Here is a 9,976-nt window from a genome sequence, read left to right as displayed (position 1 = left end):
CTTTTCCACACAATATTTCTCTGAGTATCCAGGGGTCAGTAGAATGGGATTCTTATTAGCTTCTCTAAAACAATCATTTAAAGTAATATATTCATTGTGCTCCTGAATAAAAGAGGAACTATTAGGATTTGTCATTAGCGCTAACTCAGCTGTCTCTCTTATTTCAAGATGCTCATCTAAAGTGGGTCTTTCATCAAGAGTTTCAGCACTTTCCTCAGAGGTTTCATTTTGCCTCCCCTGAGAGTAGTTATTATCAAAACACTCTGCAAATGCTTGGCTAGATCAAAACTGATCAAACAAGGAGCAGGGATTTGGTCTGACACTGTTACCTTCCTTATACCAGACCATCCCTGGTATCTCATTGCTACTTTGGGCACTGGCACCACATCTGATCTAATGCCTTTGAGGGTGATGTTTTGTTCCAACATATTCTCTTCAGAAATGATGTCTGAGTGACAAATACTAACTTGGGAACAAGTATCTTTTATACCCAGATACTTTACGTTGTCAATGAAAATAGGCTCTCCGGAGTAAGTCAATAAACCCTGATTGCACTGGATTAGGAAACATTGCATCACTCTTGCTTCTGGAATGTCTGGGCTCTCTGCAAAGCCTGTTTCCTTAGCAACTATGCTGTGGTGGGAAGAGGCCTCAGCTTCAACTGCCGATTGCTGTGCCTTGTTATGCTGCACACAAAATACCTTTTTTAGGCTAACTGGAATTTCCACCTTTAGGGTGGTTAAAATCCCTATTCTTTTGAGTTTCACACTGCGCCCAAAAATGACTTTCTCACCACAAGCATAACACTGTTTACTGGTTTTAGGTTCAGTATAAAGGGCCTTGTTAACCTTTCCATCAGAACTATTAGGTTTCAGGTGACTGTGCTCTGGAGATGAGGGTTTGGCTCTAAAATGGCTTCCATTAGCTTGGGTATTTCTGAGTTAATTTCTACCAGATTTATTGTTGCCCCACACTTTCCTACCAAATTTTACCTCAGAAAATCAAGGATCTCTGATCTCACTAATGGAATCAACATATTCAGATGCCTGTAATACATTTTTAGGATCTTTGTCCTTGACCAGACAATGCAAAATGGAATAAAATTGTTCTAATCCAATCACATTTTTCATTTGTTCTAAGATAGAGACATATTTTCTGTTCCAACCATTTATTAAGAAGCCGAGTCAAATGTGCTCCATGTTGGATAAAAGACTCCTCAGGTTTCTTTGAAATTGATCTAAATTTATTTCTGAGGTGCTCTGAATTAATTCCATATCAAGATCTTATCCTGGAGGAGGATGCAGACCTGGCTTGCATAACCGAAACTTGGATTGGCGGAGAGGGGGGTCCCCCTCTAGCTCTCATCTGTCCGCCCGGTTATGCTGTCCAACACCAGGGTAGACTGGAGGGTCGGGGGGGGAGTAGCCATTGTCCATAAATCAACCTTGGAGGTCACTAGGCGCTCCTCGGTGATAAAGCCGGGTCTTGAGGCCCTCCATGTGTCTATCGGGGCCAGGGATGGTATTGGGATCTTGCTGGGCTACCGTGCTCCCCGCGACCCAGCCACCTCCCTACCGGAGCTGGTGGACTTCGTCTCCGCGGCACTGTTGGGTTCCCCGAACCTATTGGTTCTGGGGGATTTCAACGTGCACGCGGGGGCGGAGACCTCTGGTCCAGCTCTCGAGTTCTTGGAGACCATGGCCTTCTTGAACATGTCCCAACATGTCAACGGCCCCACTCACGTGGGGGGTCACACACTTGACCTGGTTTTTTCTACCAATGGGAGTGAGAGTGGTCCGATGGTGACTGACCTTGAGTCGGTACCCTTGTCATGGTCGGATCACCACCTAATAAAGTGTACCATTAAAATGGCTCTCCCCCCCTGCAGGGAGCAGGGATCTATTGTTATGGTCCGCCCTCGAAGGCTACTGGATCCTGTTGGATTCCAGGATGCCATGAGAGGTATTATGGCTGACCTGGCTGGCGCTCCTGTCGAGGCTCTGGTAGATGGCTGGTTTGCTGCCGCGACTAGGGCTGTTGACATGATCGCACCTAAACGCCCTCTCCGCCGCAGAGACCGCCCGGCTCCCTGGTTTAACCGGGACCTCCGGGCGAGGAAGCGGGTCAGGAGACGGCTAGAGCGCAAATGGAGAAAGGCCCCGACGGATTTTAACAGGATAGCTGTCAGGGTCGCTACTAACCTTTATCTTGCTAAGGTAAAGGCTGCTAGTAGATCATACCTCGCTAACCGGATAAGCGAGGCGTCCAACCAGCAGGCGGAGTTATTCCGTATAGTACGCGACCTTTCCGGAATTGGTCCGGGCGATGGGCCTCCCCCTAGTTTCTCGCCGGACCAATTTGCAGCATTTTTAAAATCAAAAGTGGAGGCCATCCGCCGGGACCTCTCACCTTTTTTTAGTACAGTGAGTCGAGCTGAGATGTCCAGCGCTCCGTCTTGTCCGGTGATTTTGGACACCTTTCAGCCTGTTACGCCTGACACTGTTTCCAGGGCGCTCGACCGCTGTCGTGCCACCACCTCCTCTTTGGACCCTTGCCCGGCCTGGCTAATCAAAGCAGCCAGGCCGCTAACAACGGAATGGGCCACGGCTATAATAAATGGGTCTCTCCTTGAGGGCAGATTTCCATCTGCCCTGAAGGACACACTCATTAGGCCCATTAGGAAGAAACCTAGTTTGGCGGCGGACGAAATTGGCAATTATAGGCCCGTCGCCAATGTTTCTTTCCTTAGCAAGGTAGTCGAGAGGGTGGTGGCCGACCAGCTTCAGGCGCTCCTGGATGAAACAGATGCCCTGGATCCATTCCAGTCGGGCTTCAGGCCGCGCCACGGCACAGAAACGGCTTTGGTCGCCCTGTGTGATGACCTATTGAGGGAGGCCGATAGGGGCAAAGTGTCCCTGTTGGTCCTCCTCGACATCTCAGCGGCCTTTGATACCATTGACCACGGTATCCTCCTGGGGAGGCTCTCCGAGTTGGGAATAGGTGGCCTGGCATTGTCCTGGCTCCGTTCCTTCTTGGAGGACCGTCCCCAGAGAGTCCAGCTTGGGGAGAGAGTCTCGGCCCCGTGGTGCCTCAATTGTGGGGTTCCACAGGGGTCGATTATCTCCCCAATGCTATTTAACATCTATATGAGGCCGCTGGGTGGGGTCATCAGGGGGTGTGGTGCTTCGTGTCACCAGTATGCGGATGACACGCAGCTCTACATCTCCTTTTTGCCAACTGCAGGAGAAGCCGTTCTGTGCCTTCAGCGCTGCCTGGGGACTATACTGGGATGGATGCAGGAGAACGGGCTTAGGCTGAATCCGGACAAGACGGAAGTACTGAGGGTGGGCCCTCCCACAGTCGGGGATTTGGGAAACTCCCTCTCTTTCGGGGGGGTGACTCTCCCTGCAAAGGATGGGGTACGCAGCTTGGGGATTCATCTGGACCCGGTGCTTTCCATGGAATCACAGGTGGCATCGGTGGTCCGCACCGCCTTTTTTCATCTCAGGCGGATAGCCCAGCTGCGGCCCTACCTGGAAGTGGGGGCGCTCACCACCTTAGTACACGCGCTCGTAATCTCAAGATTAGACCACTGTAATGCGCTCTACGTGGGGCTTCCTTTGAGATTGCTGCGGAAATTACAGGTGGTGCAGAATGCGGCGGCCAGATTACTCAGTGGAGTGAAAAAATTCTAACATATTTCGCCCACTCTGGCTGCATTGCATTGGCTGCCCATCAGGTTCCGCATCGACTTCAAAGTGTTAACACTTACGTATAAAGCCCTAAACGGTTTAGGGCCTCGATACCTGGCGGAACGCCTATTCCCACCAAGTTCTACCCGGATCACACGGGCGAGCCAGGAGGTGAGGCTGAGGAGCTTAACGCCGAGGGAGGCCCGAAAAGAGAAAACAAGAAATAGGGCCTTCTCGGCAGTGGCTCCTCGCTTGTGGAACAACTTACCTCCTGGTATTCGCGGAGCTCCCTCGCTGGGCACCTTTAAGAATCTATTAAAGACCTGGATGTTTCGGCAGGCCTTCTCACCAGATTATTTTTGATTTTCTTTTCCCCTTTATTGTTTCTTTATTCTAATTCTTCTGTAATCTGTTGTTTTATTTTATTGTATTTTATCTTTGTTGTTGGCCGCCTAGAGTAGTCCATTGGACTAGATAGGCGGGATATAAATTAAATAAATAAATAAATAAATAAATAAATAAATATCTGGAATACACCATTTTCCTATATATCTTAAAATCTCTAGCCTGCTCCAGAGGCATCTGAGAATAAAGCTCAGCTAACACCTCACTTATTTGTGATCTCAAAATTATCATCCTCTCATCATTTTTACCTCAAAGTCCCAACAAGCTCTCTCAAATGAAATCAGGAAAGTTTCAGGACAATCCCCTTTCCTATATTGAGGAAATTTCTTTAGGTAATTTTTTGAGAGATTTCCCTCACCAGATGATGATGATGATGATGATGATGACGATGATGATGATGATGATGATGATGATGATGATGATGATGATGATGATGAGCTAATTTCAGTTTCTTCATCTCTATTTGAAATAGCATTTTTCTTTGCCTATTTTCTAGCTCAAATTCCCTTTGCCTGGTGTGGCGGACAGCCCAAACATCACTCCTGTCAGTCATTTTAGAGCTCCATTTAGGAGCCTATGATAGGACAAGAGGGGTGGAGTCAAGGGAACTGGGAGTGCTAGATAGAGTGTGACAGATAGTCAATTAGGGAAAAGATTGTGAAGCGTTTAGACCAGGGATCATCAACCCCCGGTCCGTGGCCTGGTGCCGGTCCGGGGGTTAGCTGGAACTGGGCTGTGGACACAGATCTCCCCCCTCGCAGGGGGGGCGTGTCGCACTTGCTGGTGGGACTGTGGCCTTCATACTAACCCTTTCCCCAGTGCCTCTTGCAGGAGAGCAGTGCCCCTTCCCTGCGGGGAAGCCGCCGTGGGCCAGCCAGCCTGGGAAGCACCATGTTGCACGGCTTTGCTTCTTTGCTTGCTCGCTCGCTCCCCATCCTCCCTCTTCAGGGAGCAGCCAGCTAACAAGTAGCCTCTCTCCCTCCCCCACCCTTACCTGCTTGTGTCCTTCTTTATCTGCAAGAAGCTGGGACGTGGAGCTACTTGCGGGGGGGGCAGTGGGAGAGACGGCAATAGCCAAAGCCAGAAGGGGGGGAGAGATGGAACAACTTTGCAGACAGGCCAGCTAGGCGCGCGGAGGAAGCGCTGCCTCCGGGAGGCAGGAGTTGCAAAGTAGCTCCACATCCCAGCTTCTTGCAGATGAAGGAGGGCACAGGCAATTAAGGGTGGGGGGAGAGCTGCTGCTTGTTAGCTGGCTGCTCCCTAGAGAGGGAGGGTGGGGAGTGAGCAAGTAAGCAAAGAAGCAACTCTTGCCTCCCAGAGGCAGCACTTCCTCTATGCGCCCAGCCGGCCTGTCTGCAAAGTTGCTCCATCTTTCTTCCCCTTCTGGCTTCGGCTGATATCCTTTTGCAGCTTACATATGTATATCCAATAGAGTTGGGCACAAGCTGGAAAACAAGCTGGTTTGTGATGGCTTGTGGTTTGTGGCTATGCACAAACTATCACGATTCCCCCCCATGTACTTTTTTTTGCATTCATGCTAGAGGGAGAGACGCAGGCACTCACCAGTTAGCTGTATGACCAGTGCACATGCACAGACAGCAGGTTCAGTTCCTTGTATAGAAGACAGGCCTGTTGCCTGTGTGCATATGTCTGCCACTCAGCTGACAGGTGGGAGCAAGTGCACAGGTAGCAGGTCCAGCTTCCATGCAAGGAGCGGGGCCTGCTGCCTCTCAGGATGGCAGCATCAGTGGAGGAGGCAGTGGCAGCAGCTTCAAGAAAAATTAAGGAAGCAAAAGGGGCAAGGGGAGGGGTGGGCATCCCATTTTGCAAAAGCAAATGAAGTGCCAAGGGGGAAATGGTTCAATGCTTCATTTTGCTTTGGCCAAACGGCATCCCCGAACCAAACCATGAACCAAACCACAAACCAGTCCAGTTAGTGCTTTTTTCTGGTACGTGGTTTGGTTCATACCCAACTCTAATGCCCACAATATACCATGTGAAGACCTGTTTATTTAGTTCTTAGTGCATTTCTTGGATAACCACCAGCATTCTCATTCTAACTACATTCTGCATCAGGTTGCAAGACTCTTTTTTTCCTTGTAAGATAGCTCCATTTTTCTTCCATTCCAGTGTGTGTGATCACTGATGTTGAACCAAAGTAGTTGACTTGCTGTCCCTTTGCTGAAACCACTTAAAGGAAGAAGATTTTAACACCTTTTTCATTGTGGGCTTGCAGTCAGATTGTCATAAACTTCTTAAAAGTTATTCATAAATATCAGTCAGGGAATAGTAATGAAAATGCAATAGAAGATCCTTAGACACAGTGTACCTTTTCCCCATTTAGAAATTGAGTGCCGTTTATTATACATTGCCATTTCAGTCTGCAGTGACTTATGTTTCTTATTTTTGTGGCTTGTATTCATATTCCATAAATGATTTCCAGCTTTTGATAACAGGCATTTACAGCCCCACTCATACACATTTGTTGGATAAAGCCTGCAATTCTAGAGTTATTCATAGTGGAGTTCCTAGAGTGAAATGGGTTTAAAAATCAACAAATCAGCTTAGACGATACTGTTGATCATGGTATTCTTCTGGACTGGCTCTGTAAGGAGTGGTGCTGCTGCTGGTGCTGGTGGTATTGATATTGTAGTGGTTTTACTCCTACTAAGAGGACTGTTTCTAGATAATGACTTTGTGCTTTTTTCCTTGGCAATTATTCTGTGGAGTGTTGCCAGACACAGCCTTGTCCCTAATGCTTTGTAGTACCTGTTATCATTATGTGCCATCAAGTTGCTTCTGATTTATGCCAGTCCTATGAATTAGTGACTTCCAAATGTCGATCATCAACAAAATTGTTCATATCTTGCAAACTAAAAGCCATGGCTGCCTTTTGTTGAGTCACCTTTTCTTATCACCTTCAACTCTTCCCACTATCTATGTATTTTCTAATGAGTCATGCCTTTTCATTATATTCTCAGCATACAATAGCCCCAGCGTAATCATGTTTGTTTCTAGGGAGAGCTTGATTTGATCTAGCACCCACTTACTTTTTTTCTGGCTGTCCTTGGTAACTGCCAAATTTCTCCTTCCACACTAATTTTCAAATAAATTTATTTTTGTGAGCTTTTTTCTTTGTTCAACTTCTACATCCATAGATACTAATCTGGAATGCCATAGTACCTACCTGAAGCCATTGAATGCAGTCCTGAGAGGCTTGGGGGGGGGGGGAAATGTCATCGGTATGCAAATGACACCCAACTTTATTTCTCTGTTATATCTGAGCCAAACATGCTCTTAGGATCCTCTGGATCATCATAAATGCAAAAGGAGGAGGAGGCGGCAAGAAACTGAAAGTAGATAAAACTCCAGACTGTGGTTTTTCTCCTTCAGGCTGGCCCTGCAATGTATTTGAAAAAGAGCTGCTACTATTCTAGAACTAGATTTCTAGGAGTGATAATTCACTTTCCCTGCAGAAACTCTTTGCGGTGGTGGGGGCAGCCAAAGAAACCAGGGGTCACATAAACAGCCTCAGGGTCCACATGGAGACCTAATCCTATCATTTGCCCACCTTTGCATGAAGGGCATTTGTCTGGGTACACTCAGGGATTCATTCATATATGTCACTCACAAGGCATCTTTTGTTTTAGAATGACAATCTATCTGTTCTCAGAATTGCCCTCAGAAAAATAACATTTACTAGAAGGCACTGCTGCCTTATTCCCTCTATTACCGTATGGAAGAGGTGGAGAACCTTTAGCACTCCAGATGTTTTGGACTTCAACTCCCAGAATCCTGAGCCTATACTGCCAAAGGGCTGTGGGAATTGTAGTCCAAAACATCTGCCCTAAGTGATGAATCAGTGAACAGAGGGAAATAAAGATAAAATATCTGTGCTTCTTTTTTCTGTGGGTCCAATGCTACCTCTATGGCATAGGTCGGAAAACAGGGATAAATTACCCCAAATTGGGTAAAAGTGAAAATTCTGGGTGTAATGAGCAGACTGCTACCCCCTCCCTCCCTCCCATCCCCACCCTCTGCAGCCAAAGCTCAAATTGTAAGCCTACTTCCTTTGTTGCAGCAGGGCACTTCTAAATGCTCCGTTCTTTCAGTACATCGGGAGATAAGCCTCCCTAATTGGTTACAGCTGGGGATTAGCCCCGGGCAATCAATCAGTCTGGGGCTTCTGAATGACTGCTGCCTCCGGAAATGGCTGCAAAGAAGCAGGAGGATAGAGAGGATCAAGGAGCAAGCAAGGGAAAGGAGGGAAGAAAGGTGCGAGAGACCGAGGACTTCATCAAGCTTATTTAAATGTACAAAATGGAGGGAGAAAATGGAGGGAGGGAGGAAATGGAGGGAAGGTGGGTGGGTGGATGGATGTGTGTGTGTGTGTGTGTGTGTGTGTGTGTGTGTGTGTGAGAGAGAGAGAGAGAGAGAGAGAGAGAGAGAGAGAGAGAGACTTGACTCAAAACTGTGAAAATGAACAGGCAAGCAAAACTTTGAATTAAGGTGGGGGGGAAAGGGTGGCTTTTTAAGGTGCTGTCTAGGTTTATCATTGCTTTCCTTCCAAGAAGCAGGCTTTGAATCTCATGGGTTCTGTCACCCTCTCGACAGTGATCATGGAGCCCAAGAAAGTAAAATCTTTCACCGCCTCCATATCTTCCCCTTCTATTTGCCAGGAGGTGATGGGACCAGTGGCCATGATCTTACTTTTTTGATGTTGCGCTTCAGACCATTTTTTTGCACTCTCCTCTTTCACCCTCATTAAGCGGTTCTTTAAGTCCTCCTCACTTTCTGCCATGCTTTTTCATAGTCAATGAAGCAGAAGTAGATGTTTTTCTGGAACTCTCTAGCTTTCTCCATAATCCAGCGCATGTTAGCAATTTGGTCTCTAGTTCCTCTGCCCCTTTGAAATCCAGCTTGCACTTGTGGGAGTTCTTGGTCCACATACTGCTGAAGTCTGCCTTGCAGGATTTTGAGCATAACCTTGCTAGCATGTGAAATGAGTGCAATTGTATGGTAGTTGGAGCATTCTTTGGCACTTCCCTTCTTTGGGATTGGGATGTAGTGGTCTTAACCGACTAGATAGGTGGGATATAAATAAATAAAATAAAATAAAATAAATAAATAAATAAATAAATAAATAAATAAATGTAGACTGATCTTTTCCAATCCTCTGGCCACTGCTGAATTTTCCATTGATGATGATAAAAAAGCACACTGGTCCTTTGATATTGGGCTGTGGCACCAGGGTGGTGACATGACCTTTAGCCTGGTTTGTTCCTTTTTGCACACCACACATGTAGAATGATTAAAGTGGTAGGGAAAGCCCCCCCCCCAATTCTGCGTTGGCTGTCTCTAGCAAGCATGTCATTGCTAGCACCAATCTGCTGATGATTAAATCCTCTGCGAGCTAACAAAAATTTAATGCAACTTGCTAGGAACATTGGACACCTTACTACTCCCTATACCGCACCATGGCTGGAGTGTAATGTGTTCCAGCAAAAATAGGGCACATCTTTATCAAATTTGGTGCATCCTGCTAGTTCAGTACACAGCCTGTGTAGATTCAATAATATTTTAATTCAAATAATGTATGATTTCCTTCCTTTCGAATCAAGGGGGTAATGTATATAAATTTTTTTGTGGGGGGGTAAAAGGTAAAAAAGTTCCCTGACCCCTGCTCTATGGTCATTTCTGGGAAAGAGGCGAGGCAATGGTGAGGTTTGAGTCCTCCAGGGATGTTCCTTTCTTCTTTGCCGAGATCATTATAAGCCCCTGAAATCTGTATCTGGACTTCAGTATTTGTCATTTTTAGTTCCAATTATTTTTATCACACAGCTTTCAAAGAGACACTAAGCCCAACTCTGTACATGTGG

This window comes from Pogona vitticeps, chromosome 1 (genome assembly GCF_051106095.1).
Source record: "Pogona vitticeps strain Pit_001003342236 chromosome 1, PviZW2.1, whole genome shotgun sequence".
Classification (NCBI taxonomy): domain Eukaryota; kingdom Metazoa; phylum Chordata; class Lepidosauria; order Squamata; family Agamidae; genus Pogona; species Pogona vitticeps.
The sequence above is the reverse complement of the archived record's forward strand: the minus strand, read 5'-3'. Positions refer to the sequence as shown.